This window comes from Eptesicus fuscus, chromosome 1 (assembly GCF_027574615.1).
Source record: "Eptesicus fuscus isolate TK198812 chromosome 1, DD_ASM_mEF_20220401, whole genome shotgun sequence".
Taxonomy (NCBI): domain Eukaryota; kingdom Metazoa; phylum Chordata; class Mammalia; order Chiroptera; family Vespertilionidae; genus Eptesicus; species Eptesicus fuscus.
The window spans coordinates 43,288,239-43,310,123 of NC_072473.1; the positions used below are offsets into that span (position 1 = coordinate 43,288,239).

Sequence of the window (21,885 nt, forward strand, 5' to 3'; positions counted from 1 at the left end):
AAGTATTAGAACAGTCAAAATTTAAAAAGCATTTTTTAAAGAAAAAAAGAGGAATATGCAACAGAGATCATATGTAGCACACAAAAACAGTTTAACCTCTGGTAGTCTTTATATTCCCAACTTATTGTATACCAACTTCTTATAAATTCATGACTCCTTTATAGTCACATCTTTTCTGAGCCAGGCACATGTTAGGCCTTTGAATTCTAATTTATGATTGAGCTGCTTGTAGCCATTCCCTTCCATGTTGGTTATTAGCTAACCAAACCACTCTTCCTCCTCATGTACATTTGGAGTCATAGTCACTGGGGATTAGAATTAGAATTGTATTCTTCCCTGAGTGGAAAGAACCTGATGGATGATGCTTTTCTCTAGCTCACTCTTCCTCAGTAAGATTAGCTTTCATCCCCTACAGCCCCAAATCTGATAAGTATGCAGCTGTTGTTGATAGTAATTAGGGAGATTTGAAAACAAAAATACAACAGTCCAAAGCTGCACTCACCAAGGGATTCTGGAGCTGAGGTTAGCTCTTCTTTTCCTCCCCCCACACTTCATCCCTGGATTTGCTGAACATCCCAAAATCAAACCTGGCTTTTTGAGAAGGTCCCTCCTTTGTGTTCTTGTGAGACCATGCCTGAACAGAAGGAATCCTGGGTACTTTTGGAGCAAGATACTGAGACTGTTTGGAGTAGTGGCGGGGGGGGGGGGGGGTGATACTATACCATAGTTCTAGTGATAAGCTTACCCAGACAGGGAGGCATTCCCAGCTCAATATGTAGCCCTTACACCCAGTGTTTGGAAAGGGGGTATCTTAGATGTTGTGTGTTTGTGTGGGTACATGCCTTTTCAGGCACCTATGCCTATTAATGTCAAGTCTTTGGGAATACTGGAATCAAGAGAGTGTCACTCTCCTGGAAAGATAGGGATCTAAGAGGAATTACATGATACCTGCTCTGGAATGCCTTCTCTTCTTTTTGCAATGCCTACCCTGCCCCAAACATACCTAGGATAGTGGATGGCCACCTAACTTCAGGCTACTAGGTCTGGGAGACTCAACCATTGAGCTTTCTGACCTGGGGTAACCAGGACACAAGGGTGTAAACAGAACTCACCAGGGCTGTTCCTCCTCTTCCCTTCCCTAATGTCCACAAAGCCCTGTCCCTCTGACCCCAACTGTGTAGAAGACTTGATGACTTGTTGAATATGCACAAATATTTCTGACCCTTAAGGACTGAAGCATTATTTGTGGAGAGTCAGTGAGTAAGATTAGCTTAAATAGTTTTAAGGTGACAATTAATGGTGAGCATTCCAAATAGAGATGCCTTAGGTTTTCCTGTGACTTTTTGGGGTGGGAATCTGGTCAGCATTGATCAGCCTGACTTGAGAGAAAGGACAGTAGCAGCCATGAGATAAATGAAGTAGGCGAGTTATGTACAATTATTTTCAACCATTATTTATAGCTTCATGACCGTGGGTAAGGCATTTAACCTTTTTGAACCTTAGTTTTCCATCTTTAAAATAGGGATAATAATGATACTCACTTCTTTGGGATTTACGAGAGAGAAAAGAGCTCATGACTGTGAAAGTACACCTTGAAGGGTACCTGGCATATTGAATGAAGGTGCTTAATAAATTTCTCCTAATTTCTTTCATCATATTTTCCTCCTCTAAGTATTTTAAATCAAAGCACTTTAGGACCATAGTTAGGCTTTGCCTATAATTTGTAAGTGTGCTCCCTATATTGCACCATCTCTGTATGACTTTTTAATAGACGAGGAAACCAATATTCAAAACAGTGATACCAATGACTGGCTTAGTTTGTAACAAACCTCACTGTGCCTTCTGCTGCAGTTAATCAGGGAGAAATAGTCTGAGAATATCTCTCTCTCTCTCTCGTTTTGTGAAGAGGAACCCCAGCTCTGGGGAGCGAATGGGGAAAAGAAAAAGAGGTATATGAGACCTGGGTTAGACAAAATGGTTATAGTGTGTGAAGAATAGAGGATGTGCAGAGAAGAAAAATGATTAGAGGAACTTTTACTCTAAAGGGCAAAACAATTTGTGAAATCATGCCCCTTTGAAGAAGCCAGGCAGCACTGTCTGAGATCCACCCCAAGCCCTTGCTGTACTGGTAGTTTTCACTTCCTCTCTCTCTCTCTCTCTCTCTCTCTCTCTCTCTCTCTCTCTCTCTCTTTCTTTCTCTCTCTCTCTCTCTCTCTCTCTCTCTCTCTCTGTCTCTGTGTGTGTGTGTGTGTGTGTGTGTGTGTGTGTGTGTGTGTGTGTGATGGGGTGTGGGTGCAGGGGAGCTCTCTTAGTCTGGTCACTCTTCTAGGTCTATCTGTAGGTAGACAGGTTTTCCATATGGACTGAAAGTAGGTTGTGATAGACTTCCCTTGAAATCTGGAGAATGGTTCCTCCAAGCTTTGTGGGAGCTAGGGTAGGGAGTGCTCATTAAGTTAAGCTGGTGCCTCAGTGGCTCTGTGTAAAACAACCAGCTTCCTACCTATATCTTGTATATTAGACCACCTTGTTAGGCTTGGTCTTCAGGGGTTTCTGTCTCTGTCTGTGACACACCTCTTCCCCATATCTGAGCTAGTGCCTAATACGATGGCAGAAATGTCTCAACTTTATTCTCTTCTGATAGACTCTGGGGAAAGGCCTAGGGAGCTGGGAAAGGAGGGTTTTTGCATACAGGCAGCCCTCGGGTTACGTCCCACTCGACGTACGTCATTGCGAGGTTATGCTGCCATCTCCCATTTATTTATAAAAAAAAAGTTTCATCATTTCGACATATGTACATATGTGCTTTATGTTTTTTATTATTTTTTTTTACCACAAGTAAAGGTCAGGAATTGTTATCTTTATTTTAATTTTTTTTTTACTGTTTCACTTCATTACTGCTGTGTATGTGCTCCATGTGCGTGATGTAGGTGCTTATGTAAGTGGGTTGCAACTTAACGGTGAAAATCGTGTTACATCGCGCTGTAGGAAAGGATCTCTGATGTAACTCAAGGACCTACTGTACTGTATATTTCCCTATGGCATTTGGAGGGCATGCATTGTGTTTCTTGCCTCTGAGTCTTTGTACATGATATTTCTCTTCCCTGAACACCATGAGCTTCTCTTTCCCTTTAATACCTTTTTCTTGTATAAATATTTATCCTTCAGGACAGGTTGGTTCTTCCTCTAGAAACCTTCTGCCTTTCTGTCTTTTCCATTATTTCCTGGGACCCCCTTTATGTTTCCAGTTTCCTCTGATTACCTCTATCATGGCCCTTGCTATATGGAATGGTTAATTCCACATTCATTTGTCTGCTTTTTGCTTGCTCCAAACAACAAATATTCTCACACACTCGCTTTTACACAGGTGCATGTGTAAGGATTAGAATCACCTCAAGGCCTGCTTTATATTGGGTGTCTGATAACTTGGTGCTATATGAACCAGCATGACTGTGTCAGGGATGCAGGTACTTTCTAAAGCACATAAGGTAGATAAGAGGTGGCCCTATTTGCTTTTCTAGGCCTTACTAGAATTGTAGGTAAAATTGTAGGGCTTGTTTTAGATTATGGAGCAATATCTGTTGCCTGGGCCATTAGGGAGGCTGCTGAGATATGGTGTGCATCTTTCCTGCTGCTATTTGATACATGTATGTGTGTGGGAGTGGGAGTGGTTTCATGAATGCTCACCTCAGCATTAGGGAGTGCAAAAATTGTGTTTATGGTAGAAGGGAGAGGAAGAGAGAGATAGAAACATCAATGATGAGAGATAATCATTGATCTACTGCCTCCTGCATGCCCCACATCAGGGATCGAGCCTGCAACCCTGGGCGTGTGCCCCGACGGGGAATTGAATTGTGACCTCCTGGTTCATAGGTCATTGCTCAGCCACTAAGCCATGCCGACCAGGCAATTTTTGCCAGTCTTAGTAAATTGGTAACTTAGTTTGTGGCTGGAAGGGCAAGATGTGGCTTCATCAACTCAAAATATGCAAATCTATCTTTTAGAGAAGTTATAGCAATCTACATAGGGACCAAAACTAATAAGCTGGGTATCATGTTCCTGTTCTCTTAGTGTTCTATCCCAGGACTTTTCCAAAACAATCATGAACCCACAGGGCTCACAGGCATTATTTGGGCTCTCTATACCTCTGTTCCTATGAAAGATGATCATGACAAAAATGAAGACTGAATTAGTAGCTATGAACAGAAATACTTAGGATAGTTATAAGGCCACTCTTTCAGTCTTCAGCATGTTCACCAGAGGCAGTTGCTAATTGTCGGTATTTTGTTAAGGTCTATGTAATAAAGATTGTCATTGATGAGGCCAAGAGTTAGATTGGACTGCAAGATTAGCAACAGGCTGAGTGGGACTGGAGTCATCCTGTTTCAGGGTGGTCAGCCAAGGTCCTCTATACAAGCCTAGCCAAGTATCATGCTGCATTGAAGGTCTGCACTTAGTTAGTCAGCACTGTGGAATGGCATCTGCCTTCTGACTTCTCACCATGGATGACTAAGGAGGCCCTCCTGAATATTCATGAATGTTCAGCCACATTCAGATGAATGATCAGCTGCTTATAGTTTGGGAAGGGAAGACAAAGGGGAGTCAGAGAGTCAGCTCTTCAAAGAGGAGTGAAGGGAAACCGAACAATGAGTGGGCTCAGGCTGTGATACCACCTCACCATCCCTTCCTCTGATATTTTGGGGGGAGCTGTTCATATGGGATTGACATCATTTTCTTTTGCCGAGTAGCCAAAGTCACTCTAGGCCCATTAAAACTGAAAATCATGCTGCTTTAACAGAAATGCTGACACTGCCATTTTAAAACTATGAGTAGTGAGACTTGTGATGGTGGGAACCTTTTATTTTTATTATTTAATCCTCATCCGAGGATATTTTTTCCATTGATTTCCAGAGAGATTGGAAGGGAGGGAGCAGGAGGAAAGAGAAACATCAACATCAGAGAGACACATTAATTGGTTGTCTCCTACATGTGTTCCCACTGGGGCTGGGGAAACTGCAACCGAGGTACAGGTACGTGCTCTTAACTCTGGAATCAAACCTGCGACCCTTTGGTCTGCAGGCCAATGCACTAACCACTGAGAAACCGGCCAGGACCTGGGAACCTTTAAAAAAATAAGTTTATTGTATTTTTGCATCTTCTGCCTCATTAATCAAGGAAGAGCATTGGCATGTTGTCTTCCAGTTTCCAAATGTCGGACAAGTTGCCAATTTGTGTTTTTCCAAAAAATTCGTTTTTCCAGAAGTACTTTGGACCATCACCCTCTGTCTCTATGCATGGATCGTCAGATTGTGAAAGGTGTTCCGAGTGTTAACTGGTTACCCTTCCTGTCCCTGTCTGTGAAACTGGGAGATTTACTGCAGATTATTCAGCCTAAATAACTCCAGCCCTCTCCTCAGTCAACCAAAGCCTCCTTCAGAGAGGGGAAGTGTGGTAAATGACAATATCTTTCCCTAGGCAGTCATGTGTTCTTTGAGAACAGGATGTGGGGAGGGCTGGGCCCCAGTCACAGGGTATGGGGGCGGGTACGGGGAAAATGGGCTGGTGGTGTGGTCATGTGAATTGATACCTGCCTCCTTGGCTTTGAGAGGCGTGAAGAGTCCCTGTATTTTCTAGTGTTCACTCATGTATACACCCAACCCACCCACGGCTTGTCTGTGTTCTTACCTTAAGAAAGAACTGTATGTACCTGTGAATGAGGCTCAGCTCTTCAGACTACAGAAACTCAGTGCAAGGAGTGAGTGGGCCCAGTACCCACTGTACCAGCCTATGCCTTATGACTCCTGAAGCCATAGCCATTTTGACTAGGTTTTGTCCAGGGAGCTGGGCCCCAGTATAGAATGGGGTTACTTTGTTGTTCTTTCCTAGGGTCCTAGTCATTCCTCTCCCCCCAGATGGCTTCCTAGCACACTGAGGTGATTTGCATGTTCAGTTTCCTTTTAGGCCCCATCCTCTTCTTCTCCCTGCCCCCACTACTTCTTCTGGGGACCTTTGGAGATGTTCTGCCTGGGGTGGGGAAAAGAGGATGTAGCTGGCTTCCTGTGCAAGGGAGGGTGTGGCGCCTGTCTTCCTGCCTGTCTGCCCACCCGCCCAGACACCATTTGCTCAGTAGTTGAGTAACTGCCTGAAGAGTTGAGTTCAGTCACCAGAGGCTGTGGGGCTCTCCAGGGCTTAGGACTGGAGCTTTGCTTGTGTTGGTCTCTCTTCACAGTTCCCCACCTTTGGAATTTCCAGGCTCCCTTTTCCTGGAATCACAATGCTGGCCTTTAGAAGCTGATTGGTACAACCATCTCAGATTACAAATGGGGAAACAGAGGCCCTATAAGGAATCAGTGGCAGAATTAGATAAGTAGAATTCTGGAAATTTAGACTTGGAACTTTCCCCTTCCCCCAAGCTGATTTGCAAACTGTATTTGGCAGAACTACCTCGGGAGCTGTAGCCCCTCCTTCAAATAGAACAGTTCTACTTTTATGTACTCCATGTTTTGAAGTGTCTTGCAAGTTTTTTTTGGGGGGGGTTGTTTTTGCTTTTGTTTTTTTGAGAGTGAAGAGGCAAGGAGCTGCTGGAAAAGTAACAAAATTTAAAACCACTGAGCAAGACAATAGTTGGGGACACTATGAACTAGGTGACTGGGACCAAACCAGAACAAATTTATGGCCTACTGTTTCTTGGCTGGTTGTTCTCAGCTAATGCTATCGCTCCCTCCACCACAAAAAGACTATTCCCACCCTGTGCTGTCTGATCTCCCATCCCAAGGAGAGACCCTCTTATGGTACCCTGAAACAGAGCTAAAAGCCAGAGGCCACTAGATTTCTTGAATAAAATAAATAATAGGTAAGCCTTTGGAAGAACCCTCTTGTAACCTTAATAAAGGAACCTGGAAAGGCAAACAACAGTGTACTGGTAGCTGGGGAGACCTGGATTCTAGTCTTGTCTCCTTTATACTTGAGCAATTTGCTGTTTACCTCATTGAGCCTCTATTTAACCTTTTTATAAAATGGTGCTTATCTCTGCCTTGCCTTCCATACAGAGTTGGATTTAGTGAGAGAACGCATGTGGACAAATACCTTTTAAATTACAAAGAACAGTGCACATGAGGCTAGGATTATTTTTGTGTAACAACAAGCCAGAGGCTCTGTAAGCATCTGAGTTGGATAATGAAGTTGCAGGAGAAAGGAACAAAATTTTATCAAACATCTAATACATGCTAAGTGCCAAGCTAGGTCCTTTCCTATAAGTAAAACTAAGGTTGTCCTCACAACAATCTGGTGAGGTAGGCATTGTTACTCCCATTTACTTTTAGGGAAACTGAGACTTAAAGAGATCTAGGTCATGAAGTGCTCCAGGGCTTCCCTCCAGAACCCACAATCTCTGTCACATATTTGTTTTTTGTTTTGTTTTTAATCCTCACCCAATATATTTTTCCATTGATTTTTAGAGAGAGAGGGAAAAACAGAGAAATGTCGATGTGAGAGAAACACATTGATTGGTTGCCTCTTCCACGAGCCTCTGAAGAGTTGAATTCAGTCACCAGAGGCTGTGGGGCTCTCCGGGGTTTAGGGCTGGGGCTTTGCTTGTGTTGGTCTTTCTTCACAGTTCCGCACCATGGGAATTGTCAGGCTCCCTTTTCTTGGAATCACAATGCTGAAAGGACCTTTAGAAGCTGAGGGGAGGAGCCTGCAACCAAGGTACATGCCCTTGACTGGAATTGAACCCGAGACCCTTCAATCAGCAGGCCGACACTATCCACTGAGCCAAACTGGCTAGGGCTCTTTCACATATTTGTGAAGAGACCTTAAGGATGTGCTATGGTTTCCATTGAGGCTTTCCAAACCATTCCTTGCCCCACTCCAGTCTCTTTCCTCTGGTGGGGATATTGCCTTCACGTCTTGTTGCCTTCATGTTTCAGTTCAGGGCTCTTTACCCCCAGCTTTCCTTGGTAGTACACCAGGCACACCAGGTGCCCTTGTTTTGCCTTTAGTTGATGGAGAATCCCTTTGGGTCAGCCACTTTTTCTTTGACAAGAGGGGCTTCCTAATCCCCTGGAGAACTGATACAGAGCCACAGATTTCTTGCTAGTAAGACAGACCTGGCTCTTGGACAAGGTCATGCAACTAGAAGATGGCAGTTGCTTCTCTTTATTGAGACTCAGTTTTTTTTCATTACAATGTTTATCTCACATATGTCTCATATGCTGATAAATATTTAATAATAAACTCTGGTGAAGCCATGGTTTACTGATTCCACAGTGTAAATACTCTTATTGTGGCCGATTTCAAGCTACCAATACATCTTTGAAGGAGGAGTTGTGAAGAGATGCATGTGATCAGCTCCAGTGTGAGCTAGTTCCAGTGCATCATTATTAATCACATCTATCTTGGACTCCCACCATCATCCCCACCCCAACCTGCTCATATCTGTATGCGAATGCAGGACCCTCTCACCATGTCTCTTGCCCAGGTTCCCAAAGCATCCAGGAAAGGGAAAGTGGCATTTAAAATATGTTCTTTGCCTGAAAGCTCTCCTGTGAAAGAGTGAATGTGAAGTGTTTAATGGGCAGAAAACTCAAAATGGCTTTGGTTGGGGCCCTAAGTAGAACATTTTGATCAATATATTTGGCTTCTGAGGTATCTATACTGGCTGTTTCCTCCAACTGTCTGATTCTTAACTACATGGGATGATATTGGAAGGCTCTGGACAGTGTCCTGAGGGTTTGACCATTCCTGAAAGCACTTAGCTTTCTGATTGGAATTCCAAAGTCTTCTCCTCCCTCTCTGCTTACAGAGCCCACTCCTAATCTCAAGGTCCCTGTAATGAGGATTTGTGGACCAGGAAAAATTTTAGAAGACCAGACCTCTGGTCCTACCCCTTATCTCATCTCAGCAACATCTGTGCTAGGTGATGTTTCTATAAACTTCCCAGAGGATAAGAATCACCTGGGGCAAAACTACTAGTTCCCAAGCTTCTCTGGAAAGCCTGTTTCAGTAATTTTGGAGGGGGTTTAGGAATCTGGATTTTTAAATTAGTACTCCAAATGATTCTTAATTTTTGGAAACAGTGCATTAGCACTGTACAAATTTCTGCCAGGTTGGCATAATTATGCCCATTTTATAGGTGGGAAGGTCGAGAAGTTGTTATTGGTGAAGCTGGACCTCACACCCATGTTTTCAGAATACAGAGTTATGTTTCTCCTACAACAGAGACATTGTTTTAGTGTACAGTAATATCTGTGGTGGTGGGAGTCATGATGCTAGGTAGGGAGGGACAAAGATAATCCTTGCCCTACTTTACAAATAGGGGGACAATATTCCAGAGGGGTTTGGGTAAAGTAGCAGAACTGATTGCATTCCTGAACTTTTGTTGAGATTGATTATGTTCAACTTTGGAGAGCTATTTTTCCAGGCCCAGCAGCCCAGATGTCTCCATAGTTGCTCTCTACTTTCTGTGTTTCCCTTCCAACAAGAATTCCTTCAGCCATATGAATACCATCCCAGAAGAGGCTGGTTGGTTCAGGGAGCTATATTCTGTGCCAGAGGTTCCCAAATCTGGCTGTATCTTAGAATTATCTGAGGCTCTTAACTTCTGGTGCCTGGGCCCTGCTTCTTATATAATAAATTAGAATTTCTGAGTGAGGCCAAGGGATCTGTATTTTTAAAATTTCCTCAAGTGAATCTGATGAGCCAGTTTGCATACCCAGTTTGTGATTTTTCTGGATACCAGCTGAAGGAGACTGGAGGTCCTGGTGGGTTGTGTTGAGAGGGTGGGGACTTTTGTAGGATTGGAGAAAATGCAAGGCAGAGCCAAGAATAAGGAAAGAAGATAAGGCAGCTTTGAAAAAGGACTAAGTAGCCTATGTGTTCCATTGTGTTATGCCTCCCCTCAGGGCTCTGCTTTTCAGGGGAAATTCTCATCCCTCTCAATTGAGGTCAGGGCAGGGTGGGAGAGGTCAATGGGGGAAAAAGGGTGCATAAGTAATACTTTCAACAATAAAGAATTAAAAAAAAATTTATAAAAAGATTATCTAATAGAAAAAAAATACTGTAAGGGTATGTGTATGTGTATTTGATGTGCATGGTCTAAGCAACTAGAATTCCAATTACATCTTAGAGTTTGCCCTCAAAGAGAATGAGTCCTTTATGCTAGAAGGGCTCTCTGGAGGTCTTCTTGGGCAGCCTTAGCCCCCTCTGCAGTAGAACAAGTTTTTGCTTAAAATCATTCCTGAGAAGTAGGACATTTATAATAATATGTCTGAAAAATGAAGGGTTAGTAATCATCACATTCTACTTATAATGTGCCAAGTACCTTCATGTCTATTATTTTTTAAATATATTTTTATTGATTTCAGAGAGGAAGGGAGAGGGAGAGAGAGAGAGAGAAACATCAATGATGAGAGACTGGGGATCGAGCCCACAACCCAGGCATGTGCCCTTGACCAGAATCGAACCCAGGACCCTTCAGTCCACAGGCCAATGCTCTCTCCACTGAGCCAAACCAGATAGGGACATGTCTATTATTTTTATTTTTATTTTTTTGATTATTCAATATATTTATTTATTTATTTATTATTATTTTTTAAATTTCTTTATTGATTAAGGTATCACATATTTGTCCTCATCCCCCCATTCCCATCCCACACCCCGCCCCACACATGCCCCCACACCCCTGTTGTCCCCAACCGCTGGTTAGGCGCATATGCTATTATTTTTAACTTAAATTTTGTAATAACCCTATTGTAAGGTTGATATTCTTAGACCCATTTTATAGACTAGGAAACAGTGTTTCAGAAAGAAATTCAAAGAGGCTCCAAAGTTTCTTTCTACTATTACATGTTTTGCTCCTCAAAGAGCAGAGATCATTATTTCTGAGATGGAAGCTCCATTTCTGTGGGTTCCTCAGATACTGTGTTTGGCTGTTGGCTGACCAGCAATATTTGCAGGAAGCTGGCCTTAGCCTAGTTTTGGGACTGAAAACAGAACTTCTTGACTTGGTCTGGAAGCCTCCCCCTGCCCCTGCATACTTTACTGATCATGGCTTCAGCAATTTTAACACTCAGGAACACAGGACAGGGTAGAAGTTCCATGAACAGTGGGTGCAACCCAAGCCGAGGTGTACATCAACTCCAGTGTGCTTCAGAGCTGCGATGCTGGAGATTGCTGTGGTGTGTTACTGAGCAAGAGAGAATGGAGCCCTCTTCTGGTGCTCTAGGCAGAACTGGCATTTCAGGCAGCTATAAATGGTCTGTTTCTAGTCTACAAATACTTCCTGTGAAACTTGCAAGCAGGAAGCTGGGTCAAGCAGGAAACTGAGACTGAAGCCCAGCTGGGTGTGGCCCCTGAGAAGTTTCACTCATTTAGGAGACTTACTTTAATGACAGGCCCTCTTCCCTTTTATTTCAGCAGCTTCACATTTTTATGGGAATTGATGAATCTGTTGTTCTTGGCTGCCTGCATATAAATCTGTTCCTCAAATGTTCTGCCTCTTTCCCTGCTGTGCCCCCTTTTCTCACCCCGGCCCTATCTTCCCTAACCTCCAACTTAGGTCTTGGCTATGCCTTGGACCTTTCCAAGGAGTTGCTACCCAAGTTTTGGCAAAAGAAGCTGTCCTAGAAACAAGAGATCTTTGGGTTTCCTTCTATGTTGTTACAAAAGGTTTAGTCTCCCTAGAATAGATGGTAGTGAATATCTCAGCCCCTGATAGTTAGGCCTGCTCTTTGTTGAAGTCTGGATTTCCAAGCATTGTTAGTTTAGAGTTTTTCATGGAAGCAAGCTGATCCAGACTCTTCCACATAGTCTTTCCAGATCAACAGTAGTTAGCCTGAAATGTTTTCTAAGTGCCAGGGTGATTCTATGGCTTATTAAATAGGCCAATCCATCAAGAGCCAAGTTTTTCATCCCTGCTCTCACACTACCTAGGAGCTATGTTACCTTAGGCTAGTGCCTCTTTCATTAGACCTCAGTTTCTTTTGTAGTATATTGCAGTTTGAATCAAATGACCTAGGAGAGGTAACTTCAGATCTGACAGTTTAGGATTCTGGACTGTTTATTTTCTTGGAAAATAGGGATGAAATGTTCAGAAGGGTGTTATTCTGGAGGAGCCAGATGGGAGTCTAGGATGAATGGATTAAAATCTTGAGGAAATATAAATAGGAGGAATGGCTATGCTAAGGAGGTGGTGGGACTGCCCCTGTGCCTAGAAAGGAGATATGAGCTGGGGTGAGGGGGTAGGGATGTGGATGTTGTTTGCCCCTGGGGTATGGTTTGGCCGAGCTGATTTTGAAAGTATGTCCTGGACTTCAATACAAATGATGAGGAGCTAGTTTCCTCCCTGACCTTCCTGTGTTGAGAGGAAGAGTGGGAACCTGCCTCGGTCTGAGATTTAGCAAAAGACCATGCGATTAAAGTTGGTTTAAAGGGGAAGATACGACTTGCTAAGGTAACCTCACTGTTTATGACCTTTACAGCTTTGGCCTCTGCCCTGAGCTCTCCTCCCACAATGACAAAGTAGTTATGATCTCATTTCTAAGAGGGAATAGTTATGTTTGTGATTACTCCTTTAAATATATGGTAATTGGAGGAGTAACACTCAGTCTCCGATATGCCTTTGTCTCCAAGTTGAAATGATTTTTGGAGAGCTTTTGGAGGGCAGGACTGGGCTAAAGCAAGTGAAAGGGGGCCCTTGTCTCCCATGCCCTTTGCAGCAGTTGGAGTGATTGAAGATAATTGCTGACCCATTAAGGTATGGGTGTACATGGGTTGGGTATGGCTCTCTTTTTTAGAAATGACTGGGAAAAGGCACAGGCCTAGGATGAGTTAACCCCAGGCAGATCTTGCTAATTGTAAGGGGTCTGGAAATTGTTAGGAAGAGGTCAGAACAGATAACTTTTGTGCCAGGTACCACTTCCAAGTCAAAAGGAAGAGGCTAAATTGTTGGGAAGTGAGTGAGTCAGTGGAGGAGGAGGGGGAGGAGAATGTTTCCTAGGCTAGAAATTCAAAGCAGTCCTTGTTTTCACCCTTATGGAAAACAGCTGCTTGAAGCAGGGCAGTCATCCCAAGAGGCAAGACAGACCAGCCCCTGCCCTGATCCAGTTCTGGTAGCAGGAAATTGTGGCTGCTGGAGTATAAATAATTGGGATAGGCAATTTGAATGACACTGTAGTAGCTACTCTCTGTCCAGTGAAGAGACTGAAGTTTTGGGATTGCCCTGGTAGGACTTGTCCTGCTCCTGGCCCCTCTCACCCACTTACTTTTGCTTTCTCTATACCAGCAGCTCCACTGAAAACTTAGAGCTGGTGGACCCTCAGGGAGAATGAGGAGGTGGCAGATGGGGCAGGGGCGGGTCGGGGGTGGGTGTGAGGTCATTGAGCTCAGATCCAACTGGGCTGACTCAGAAGCTCTGCTTTAGAGAGGGGCCTTCCAAGCAGTGCTTCCCAGATGTGCCCAGGCTTCCTATGTTATAATGTTTGGGCCTTGGCCAAAATAGCTGCCAAGGTGGTATCTGAAGGAAACAGTGAAATCCACATGATCAGAGAGGTGGGTGGAGTCATGGAAGGAGCTCAGGAATGTTCAGAAGACCCATCTTTGTCTTTACTACTTGCTGGCTGAGTAAATGTGGCTTCAGTGATATTGAGACAGTGGGTGATGGGGCTTAGGATATAGTTGGTATTCAGTAAGTATTCATTTCCATCCTTATGTCACCTGCCTCTATATACTTCAGTTTCCTCACCCATGATGACACCAGTAATACCAATTCTCTCTGGCTCACAGGTCCGTGCTTCAGGCAGGTTACTTTTCATTATTGAGCTTGCCCTCTCCTTTCTCCTCTGTCTTGCCCAAACTCTTCTCCAGGAAAGAGCCATCCTGATGTTCAGTGACATGGAGCAAGTGAGGGGAAACATTGCCCTGATCTTTTCACTGTGGCCTAGGTACTGCTCATTTGGGTGCTCCTAGCTCTAGGGAAAAAAAGGGTCCATTATTTGAAGCTGTCCAGGCTCATGGACCAAAGTACCCCAGCTACTGCAACCAAGGCAGCGGTAGCATCTGGCCTGATTATTTTTGTTTCTTAGGCCATCAAACTGGGGACACAAGAGAGATCCCAGTTTGTTGAGAAATTTGAATGGTAAATCACTGAGATGGTCTTGTTAGTCCAGTGAAGGGCTTGGTGTGGGAAGTGTCTTTGTTCAATTGTTTAATAAATAACAGTGGATTTATTGTTCTTGGGCTGGGGGTGAGAGGGCTAAGTGTGCTTGAAAGGGTGACACCCCCTACAACCACACCCAGACTTTTTGTTTGTTTGTTTCTTAAACCCTTAATGTTCTCCAGAGACAGTCTTTAACCTCAGTCTGTGGCTAGGTCTTCAGAGACAAGTTCTCTGCTGGGGACTATCTTGAAATGTTACCCCACCGAGTCCAGACCCTCCACTCTTAACAAGCTGAGGAGCTGCTGAAAACTTCTGCTGACTTCAGAGGCTTTATTTTCAGGTTTTTGCCTCCCAACTCTTCTCCTTGAAATTGCAGAGGCCAGACCCAAAAAGTTAGTAGGTACCCACTTGGGTGAGCATCTAGTGGGCCCTTTGTGGCCTGCAGCTTAGTCTAAGGGAGATTAGTCTAAGGGAGAACAAGGGATCTTCTTTGATCAAAACTTTTGCCCTATCACCTCCAAGCTCCAGTTATGTTATTACCCTCACTCCCCTTACCTCTGACATACAGAAAACCAGGGAGCACAGACCCATGACCCTGTCCTCATGACTCACATTTTCTTTTGAGTTAAGTGGTGGCAATAATAGAAGTCCCTTTATGTTTGCTTTTCTTTCTGTTTTTTTTTTTCTTTTTTTAATGTAAGATTATTTGTCTTCACAGTGAAATTTAGGAAACCTCAGGCTGCTCTCTCTGGAGAAGTAGCCACAGTGGAATGGCAAACACCCTGAGGAGGAATTCTGGGAAAGTAGATTCCAGTTTGGATTCAGCTGGACATCTTCAGATTTAGTTCTCTACTGAAAACTTTAGAAGAGCCCTTGTTCTGTGGGATGACATGTGGACAATACTAGCCTCTCTGACATGCTTATTCCTAACTTAGGCTGGGTTCTATTCTATCAATTGATTTATTTAAGAAACATTCTTTTTATTATTTATTTATTTATTTATTTATTTATTTTTCAACTGGAGGCCCGGTGCATGAAAATTCATACACTGGATGGGAAGTCCCTCAGCCCAACATGCCCCTCTCACAGTCTGGGAGCCCTCAGGGGCAGGAGGCGACCCAGTGATCAGAGGAAGGTGATACCCCCATCACACCTCTGCTGCTGCCACTGCTGGCAGGGCAAGCCTCAATCAGCCCTGGTTACCTGAGCCTCAAGCAGCCCTGGGTGGCTGGGCAGCTGTCATCTGAGGCTTGCCTGCACCTGGGGCTGGCCGTAGGAAGCTGGGCAGCCGCCATCCAAGCCTTGCCTGCACTTCGGGTCGGCCTGGGCAGCTGGGAGGCAGAGGGGACTGGTGGACTCTGGAGGCAGGCGCGCGGAGCGGCTGGACCCGCCTGGGGGCAGGCCCGGCGGTGCTGTGTGACTGCTGCCCTGGTGAGGCTGAGGGGATTGGGTGCCGCCATCTTGTGGCTGTGGGTGCTGCCATCTTTGAGGGTGTGGCAGACAATTAGCATATTCCCTCCTTATTAGATAGGTTTACAATTGACCTTCATTATTATATTAGTTTCAGGTGTACAGCATAGTGGTTAGACATTAATATAACTTACAGATGAACCCCCCAATAAGTCTAGTACCCACTTGGCACCATACATACAATTATTATAATACAGTTATTACAATATTATTGACTTCAATTTAAAAAAATTTTATTGATGAAAGTATTACAGATGTCCCCTTTTTTTCCCATTGACCCTTTCAACCCTGTACCGGTTCCCCACCCCCAGGCTTTCACCACTCTATTTTCTTTGTCCATGGGTTATGCATATATGCATATAAGTTCTTTGGTTAATCTCTCCCCACCCACCCACATCTGCCTTCTCTCTGAGATTCATTAGTCTGTTCTATGCTTCTATATCTCTGGATCTATTTTGTTCATTGGTTTATTTTGTTCAATAGAGTCCACATATGAATGAGATCATGTGATAGCTGTCTTTCTCTGACTGGCTTATTTCACTTAACATAATACTGTCCAGGTCACTCCACGCTTTCTCAAAGGATAAGAGATCCTTCTTCTTCTTTTTTATAATAAATCTTTATTGTTCAGATTATTACAACTGTTCCTCTTTTTTCCCTCCATAGGTCTCCTCCACCCGGTTCCCACCCCACCCTCTGCCCTTACCCCCCCTCACTGTCCTCATCCATAGGTGTACGATTTTTGTCCAGTCTCTTCCCGCACCCCCCACACCCCTTTTCCCCAAGAATTGTCAGTCCACTCCCTTTCTATGCCCCTGATTCTATTATATTCACCAGTTCATTCTGATCATCAGATTTTTTATTCACTTGATTTTTAGATTCACTTGTTGATAGATTTGTATTTGTTGTTCATAATTTTTATCTTTACCTTTTTCTTCTTCTTCTTCTTAAAGAATACCTTTCAGCATTTCATATAATACTGGTTTGGTGGTGATGAACTCCTTTAGCTTTTTCTTATCTGTGAAGCTCTTTATCTGACCTTCAATTCTGAATGATAGCTTTGCTGGGTAGAGTAATCTTGGTTGTAGGTTCTTGCTATTCATCACTTTGAAATTTCTTGCCACTCCTGTCTGGCCTGCATAGTTTCTGTTGAGAAATCAGCTGACAATCGTATGGGTGCTCCCTTGTAGGTAACTAACTGTTTTTCTCTTGCTGCTTTTAATATTCTCTCTTTGTCTTTTGCTCTTGGAATTTTAATTATGATGTGTCTTGGTGTGGTCCTCTTTGGATTCCTTTTGTTTGGGGTTCTCTGAGCTTCCTGGACTTGTAAGTCTATTTCTTTCACCAGGTAGGGGAAGTTTTCTGTCATTATTTTTTCAAATAGGTTTTCAGTATCTTGCTCTCTCTCTTCTTCTGGCACCCCATAATTCAGATGTTGGTACGTTTGAAGTTGTCCCAGAGGTTCCTTACACTATCTTCATATTTTTGGATTCTTTTTTCTTTTCCAGTTGGGTGTTTTTTGCTTCTTTGTATTTCAAATCTTTGACTTGATTCTTGTGACCCTCTGGTCTGCTGTTGGATCTCTGTATATTATTTTTTATTTCAGTCAGTGTATGCTTAATTTCTAGTTGGTCCTTTTACATATCCTCGAGGATCTTGCTAAATTTATTGGCCTTTTCTAGAAAATTCTTGAAAAACCTTATAACTGGTTTTAAACTCTATATCCAGTTGTTTGCTTTCCTCCATTTCTTTCATTTGTGACCTGTTTCTTTGTCTCCACATTTTGGCTTCTTCCCTGAGTTGATAGAGTGGCTTTGTGGGCTAGGTGTCCTATAGGGCCCAGTTGCTCAGCCTCCCCAGTTACCTGAGGTGGACACTCTTAGTGCACTCTTTTGTGGGCTGTGTGCACAGTCTTGTTGTAGTTAAGTCTTGATTGTTGTTGGTATCACTGGGAGGAATTGACCTCCAGGCCAATTGGCTGTGAGGATCAGCTGTGTCTATGATGGGAGAACTTCTGTGCTGGAGACACCTTTATGGGGCAAGACTTGCTTCAGTGGGGCTTTGGAGCTCACTGAGTCTGCTCCCTGAGTGTAGGAGTTGTAATCTGGATGGTCCCACTCTGACCCCTGTGTACACTGGCTCTTGGATCTCTAAGGAGGTGCTAATTTAGCCTCTGCCTGAGGCCACCCAGCAGGAGCTATGGAGAGATCTGCAGATTCCTTTTCTTTGTTTGGGGTTTGGAGGTGCCCAGATGAGGCCCAGCTGTGAAGCACTGCAAGCTATTGCGGGGCCTTGGGCCTTTTTTTGGATGTTCTGGGTCTCACTGACTCAGCTGCAGTTTGTTAGGTAAGTTAAGAATTCAAAAGAACAAGGCAATTCTATGCAAAAGCCTCTGCGCTCAGCTTGGATGGGGCAGAGTCTCAGGGCGGAGCAATCAGCAATGGCTTCATGGGGCGGGGTCTCAGGGCGGAGCAAATAGCTATGGCTTCCCGTCAGCCCTGCCCAAGAGGCCCCTGGGTCTCAGTGTCCTACAGTGATTGCTGCAAGCACCTTTCAGTGTCCTGTGGTAATTGCTGCAAGCACCTCTAAGCATCTCCTTAGTTTCCCTGAGATAAAGCCCCCCTCGAGTTTCGCCCGCTGCCAGACAGTCCAGTTTCTCCCCGTATGAGTCTGGGTCCCCAGAGTCTTGCCCAGAACTGGAGTTCAGAGCAGTTGGGAGCTTTTGTCTCCCTCCCAATTGAGAAAGTCAGCCGCGTACTCAGTTGCCAGCCCTCTCCGAACGTGCACCTCCGTACCTCTGCTGTCCACAGCTCCTGTGAGTCTCAGTGTGCTTTTCTCTTTCCTTCTAGTTGTAGAATTTCCACTCAGCCAGCCTTCCTGTGGTTCTGGATGATGTCCGTTTTGTCTTTTAGTTGTAGTTTTGAAATTGTTGTGGGAGGCAGCAGTTTAGGTGTTTACCTATGCCACCATCTTGGTTTCTTCCCCCAAGATCCTTCTTTTTTTACAGCTGCATAGTATTCCATTGTGTAAATGTACCACAGCGTTTTTCTCCACTCATCTACTGGTGGGTACTTAGGCTGTTCCCAGATCTTAGCTATTGTAAATTGTGCTGCTATGAACATAGAGTTGCATATATTCTTTCTGATTGGTGTTTTGGGTTTCTTAGCATATATTCCTAGAAGTGGGATTACTGGGTCAAATGAAAGGTCCATGTTTAATTTTTTGAGCAAACTCCGTACTGTTTTCCATAGTGGCTGTGCCAATCTGCATTCCCAACAGCAGTGTACTAGGGTTCCCTTTTCTCCACATCCTCGCCAGCACTTGTCCTTTGTTGATGGTAGCCATTCTGACAGGGTGAGGTGATACCTCATTGTCATTTTAATTTGCATCTCTCTGATGGTTAGTGACTTTGAGCATTTTTTCATCTCTCTTGGCCATCTGTATGTCCACTTTGGAGATGTATCTATTTAGGTCCTCTGCACATTTTTAAATTGGATTGTCTTCCTTTGTTAAATTGTATGAGTTCCTTACATATTTTAAATAGTAACCCCTTATCAGATGTATCATTGACAAATATGTTCTCCCATGCAGTGGGCTTTCTTGTTGTTTTGTTGATGGCTTCTTTTGCTTTGTAGAAGCTTTTTATTTTGATTTAGTCCCATTTGTTTATTTTCTCCTTAGTTTCCCTTGCCCTAGGAGAAATATCAGCAACCATTGCTATTGAAGATGTCTGAGATGGTTTCTTCTAGGATTTTTATGGTTTCACAACTTACATTTAAGTCTTTTATCCATCTTGAGTTTATTCTTGAGTGTGGTGTCATTGGTTTTCTAGTTTCTTTTTTTTTTTTCATGTACCTATCTAATTTTCCCAACACCATTTATTGAAGAGACTTTATTCCCTATGTTGTACTTTACATCCCCATGGCTATTTTGTAACTGCCAATTTGTACTTCTTAATTCCTTTACTTTAACAAATATTTTTGTTCAATATTTGGGCATATAACCTAAGCCCTGAAGATGCTAAATTGACATAACCCCTGACTGACATGATATGCAAGAGACACTGGCTTATTTTCTTTGAAAAAACCTTCCCAATAGTGTTTATTAAAGGAACTCGTATGCTGTGGAATGTGGCCCTGGAGTCCTATCCCTTTCCTCATTTTCTTCTCTTGGGGCTTTTTTCCAAAAATTCCTATTCAGATTCAGCCCCACTCTGCTCAGGACCTCCAGACTACCTGGCCATTGCTAACAGGATTAAGGCCAAGCTTTCTAGAATAGTCTTTTAGGTCCTCTACCTACTTACCTTCCCAGTTTCTTGCCTACTCTTCACTCTGTCGGCCTCATTCACCCCGGAGTAAGCCTGCATGCCTGCTTTTAAGCAGGCCATTGCATCTCTGTCTCCTGTGGGGCATCACACATCTCTACCTAGGACATTTGGGTACTTTTACCCCCATTCCCACTGTCTCCCTTTTTCAGAATCCATCTTTTCCTTAGAGACCAGTGCAAATACCACTGAACTATGGTATTTTATTTCCACAAAAGGTTTTCTTCTGTTCTACTACAGTACTTCTCAGAATGTTTTTCTTTTATATAACAGTTTTCTGTTATTCAGTAAGTGTGTTGGGGTCAGGAATTGGTCCTACATCTCTACTCTAAACCATAGTTCCTTAAACATAGTGTTCCATTAATACTGGATAAACTGAAATTTATAGGAAGCTCTTTAACCTGGGGTCCTTGGGTCTCCATGGGATCCACGGATATAATATGAAGTGTGAAGGATATTAAGCTCTTATCAGATGTATCTGATTTGGAAGGAGGAAAATTACATATTGGTTTTCACTAACTTCTCACTGAAATGTAGCCCTTCTTTCAATTACGAATGTAGACCAAAAAAAAGTAGTAATGGCAATTTCTGTGACTTTGTCACCAATGGAAATTAAAGGTACTTTTATATCACAATTTAGTTATTGTAGATTTCTCAAAATATTATTTATGCTCAATACAAAGTTGAAATTATAGCAGTAATAACTAATAAGGTCAAGTCCTAGGTAATTACTTAAAATTATAATAAAGGACATACTAAGTTTTGATAACCATTTCAATATAATTGGCTTCTTTATTTCATATATTTACAAATATTCTGAGAAGGTTTCCATAGAATTCACCATACTGCCCATACTGTCCATGTCACAAAAAGGTCAAGATGTAAAATGTTCCCACTTATGAATCTGTATGCTATGCTATATGTGTCTTTTATATCTTCTTGCTTAGTACTGCTCACTTAGCCAACATCTTATATGTTAACATAGCCTTGGGTATTGGAGTGGTAACTCTAAGTAAGACAGAAACCTTGAGGTGAGAATGAAGTCCAATGTACTAAAAGACTCACTGTCCCATTTCTGCTTTTTTCTATTCCTTCAGTCATTGGTGTTTTGAGGTCTCTCCTGACCCAGCTCAATGGTGATTTGAGGCTAGATGCTGAGGCCAAATTTCAACACATTGGGCCTCATTCCCCCTACCTTATGAGGCCCTCTTTTAAGGAGGTCACTGGATTGGCAAGAAACCTAGGGTAACACTGAGTCTAGGTGGCTAACCTTGCCCATTGCCTCCCACTAGGGTACTTGCCTTACTTGTTCCTGCGTTCAGGGCCTTTCCTGTCCTATTGTCATTCCTAAAATAGATTTCCTCCCTGGATCTCTGGTGAGATTTATTTACAAAGTTGTTCCCCAGACCTGGTCCTCATTGAATTGTTTAGCTAGCAAAATGGCTGTCTGGCCTCCACTTCCCCCACTAACTGACCCCTGTGCTCAGGAAAGGCCTAGAGGTGTCAAAGACTGATAAGGCTTAATGTGTTACCCATTCCATGGGGATTTGCATATTTGACAATTCTAGTCTCTACCCCACCCCCCCAGATGGTATAAATAGTAAGTCAGCATCCTAAAAAATGGAGAAGATCACCACCCCAAAACCAACCCTAACTAACACTTAGACATGATTCCAATCTTCTTTCTTTGCATAGATTTTACAAAATTGAGCTCATGCAATCTTGATACTTACTCTTCCTCACTTAATATTACTGAGGTATTTTCTCTGGGTATGAAATACTCTTCATAAACATTTTATATGATTATATAACAAGCTATCTTGTCATTGTGCCATATAGATTACTTAAGTAAAATGTCCAACAATTTTTAAAAGATCTTTGATTTCTTTTAGTGGGAGACATTTTACATTTTTATGTAAGAGGTGTTTAGCATATTGGT

At 43.2% G+C, this 21,885-nt stretch overlaps 1 protein-coding gene across 1 annotated transcript in view; it reads left to right on the plus strand.

Annotated features, from left to right (window-relative positions):
• The window catches only part of MSN (moesin), an 88,472-nt gene that overhangs the window by 33,604 nt on the left and 32,983 nt on the right, over positions 1-21,885 (plus strand). The window lies entirely within an intron of this gene.